Below are 4089 nucleotides of genomic sequence, written 5' to 3'. Positions count from 1 at the left end.
ACCGTCCCTACATGTGTACCCAGATCCACAGCACCGTGATTCACATTGTAGTGTACTGTACATACATGTGTACACAGACCCACAGCACCGTGATTCACATTGTATTGGACCGTCCCTACATGTGTACACAGACCCACAGAACCGTGATTCACATTGACCTGTACCGTCCCTACATGTGTACCCAGACCCACAGCACCGTGATTTAGATTGACCTGTACAGTCCCTACATGTGTACACAGACCCACAGCACCGTGACTCACATTGTACTGTAACGTCCCTACATGTGTACGCAGACCCACAGCACTGTGATTCACATTGTCCTGTACCGTGCCTACATGTGTGCAAAGACCCACAGCACCGTGATTAACATCGTACTGTACTGTCCCTACATGTGTACACAGACCCACAGCACCGTGATTCACATTGTACTGTACCGTCCCTACATGTGTACACAGACACACAGCACGGTGATTCACATTAAACTGTACGGTCCCTACATGTGTACCCAGACCCACAGCGCCGTAATTCACATTGTACTGTACCGTCCCTACATGTGTACCCAGACCCACAGCACCGTGTTTCACATTGACTTGTACCGTCCCGACATGTGTACCCAGACCCAGAGCACCGTGATTCACATTGTACAGTACCGTCCCTACATGTGTACACAGACCCACAGCACCGTGATTCACATTGTACTGTACCGTCCCTACATGTGTACACAGACCCACAGCACGGTGATTCACATTAAACTGTACGGTCCCTACATGTGTACCCAGACCCACAGCGCCGTAATTCACATTGTACTGTACTGTCCCTACATGTGTACCCAGACCCACAGCGCCGTGATTCACAATGTACTGTACCGTCCCTACATGTGTAAACAGACCCACAGCACCGTGATTCACATTGTACTGTAACGTCCCTACATGTGTACCCAGACCCACAGCACAGTGATTCACATTGTACTGTACCGTCCCTAAATGTGTACACAGACCCACAGTACGGTTAATCACATTGTACTTTCCCGTCCCTACATGAGTACCCAGACACACAGCACCGTGATTCGCATTGTACTGTACAGTCCCTACTTGTGTACTCAGACCCACAGCACCGTGATTCACATTGTACAGTACTGTCCCTAAATGTGTACACAGACCCACAGCACCGTGATTCACATTGTACTGTACCGTTCCTCCATGTGTACTCAGACCCACAGCACCGTGATTCGCATTGTACTGTACAGTCCCTACATGTGTTCACAGACCCACACCGCCATGATTCACATTGTACTGTACCGTCCCTACATGTGTACTCAGACCCACAGCACCGTGATTCACATTGTACAGTACTGTCCCTACATGTGTACACAGACCCACAGCACCGTGATTCACATTGTACTGTACTGTCCCTCCATGTGTACACAGACCCACAGCACCGTGATTCACATTGTACTATACCATCCCTACATGTGTACCCAGACCCACAGCACCGTTATTCACCTTGTACTGTACCGTCCCTACATGTGTACGCGGACCCACAGCACCGTGATTCACATTGTAATGTACCGTCCCTACATGTGTACCCACACCCACAGCACCGTGATTCACATTGTACTGTACCGTCCCTACATGAGTACCCAGACCCACAGCACCGTGATTCACATTGTACTGTACTGTCCCTACATGTGTACACAGATCCACAGCACCGTGATTCACATTGTACTGTAATATACCTACATTTGTACCCAAACGGAAAGCACCGTGATTCACATTGTATTGTACCGTCCCTACATGTGTACACAGACACACAGCACCGTGATTCATATTGTACTGTACTGTCCCTACATGTGTACCCAGACCCACAGCACCGTGATTCACATTGTAGTGTAATGTACCTACATGTGTACACAGACCCACAGCACCGTGATACACATTGTCCTGTACCGTCCCTACATGTGTACCCAGACCCACAGCAACGTGATTTAGATTGACCTGTACAGTCCCTACATGTGTACACAGACCCACAGCACCGTGATTCGCATTGTACTGTACCGTCCCTCCATGTGTACACAGACTGACAGCAATGAGATTCACATTGTCCTGTACCGTCCCTACATGTGTACCCATATCCACAGCACCGTGATTCACATTGTAGTGTACTGTACATACATGTGTACACAGACCCACAGCACCGTGATTCACATTGTATTGGACCGTCCCTACATGTGTACACAGACCCACAGAACCGTGATTCACATTGACCTGTACCGTCCCTACATGTGTACCCAGACCCACAGCACCGTGATTTAGATTGACCTGTACAGTCCCTACATGTGTACACAGACCCACAGCACCGTGACTCACATTGTACTGTAACGTCCCTACATGTGTACGCAGACCCACAGCACTGTGATTCACATTGTCCTGTACCGTGCCTACATGTGTGCAAAGACCCACAGCACCGTGATTAACATCGTACTGTACTGTCCCTACATGTGTACACAGACCCACAGCACCGTGATTCACATTGTACTGTACCGTCCCTACATGTGTACACAGACACACAGCACGGTGATTCACATTAAACTGTACGGTCCCTACATGTGTACCCAGACCCACAGCGCCGTAATTCACATTGTACTGTACCGTCCCTACATGTGTACCCAGACCCACAGCACCGTGTTTCACATTGACTTGTACCGTCCCGACATGTGTACCCAGACCCAGAGCACCGTGATTCACATTGTACTGTACTGTCACTACAAGTGTGCACAGACCCACAGCACCGTGATTCACATTGTACTGTACCGTCCCTACATGTGTACACAGACCCACAGCACCGTGATTCACATTGTACTGTACCGTCCCTCCATGTGTACACAGACTGACAGCAATGAGATTCACATTGTACTGTACCGTCCCTACATGTGTACACAGACCCACAGCACCGTGATTCACGTTATACTGCACCGTCCCTCCATGTGTACACAGACTGACAGCAATGAGATTCACATTGTACTGTACCGCCCCTACATGTGTACACAGATCCCCAGCACCGTGATTCACATTGTACTGTAACGTCCCTACATGTGTACCCAGACCCACAGCGCCGTGATTCACATTGTACTGTACAGTCCCTACATGTGTACACAGACACACAGCACCGTGATTCACATTGTACTGTACCGCCCCTACATGTGTACACAGACCAATTGCACCTTGATTCACATTGACCTGTACCATCCCTACACGTGTACACAGACGCACAGCAGCGTGATTCACATTGTACTGTACAGTCCCTACATGTGTACTCAGACCCACAGCACCGTGATTCACATTGTACAGTACTGTCCCTACATGTGTACACAGACCCACAGCACCGTGATTCACATTGTACTGTACAGTCCCTACATGTGTACACAGACCCACAGCACCGTGATACACATTGTCCTGTACCGTCCCTACATGTGTACCCAGACCCACAGCACCGTGATTTAGATTGAACTGTACAGTCCCTACATGTGTACACAGACCCACAGCACCGTGATTCGCATTGTACTGTACCGTCCCTCCATGTGTACACAGACTGACAGCAATGAGATTCACATTGTCCTGTACCGTCCCTACATGTGTACCCAGACCCACAGCACCGTGATTCACATTGTAGTGTACTGTACATACATGTGCACACAGACCCACAGCACCGTGATTCACATTGACTTGTACCGTCCCGACATGTGTACCCAGACCCACAGCACCGTGATTCACATTGTACAGTACCGTCCCTACATGTGCACACAGACATACAGCACCGTGATTCACATTGTACTGTACCGTCCCTACATGTGTACACAGACCCACAGCACGGTGATTCACATTAAACTGTACGGTCCCTACATGTGTACCCAGACCCACAGCGCCGTAATTCACATTGTACTGTACTGTCCCTACATGTGTACCCAGACCCACAGCGCCGTGATTCACAATGTACTGTACCGTCCCTACATGTGTAAACAGACCCACAGCACCGTGATTCACATTGTACTGTAACGTCCCTACATGTGTACCCACACCCACAGCACCGTGA

Source organism: Chiloscyllium punctatum, chromosome 51 (genome assembly GCF_047496795.1).
Source record: "Chiloscyllium punctatum isolate Juve2018m chromosome 51, sChiPun1.3, whole genome shotgun sequence".
Lineage (NCBI taxonomy): Eukaryota > Metazoa > Chordata > Chondrichthyes > Orectolobiformes > Hemiscylliidae > Chiloscyllium > Chiloscyllium punctatum.
Note: the sequence above shows the minus strand (reverse complement) of the source record.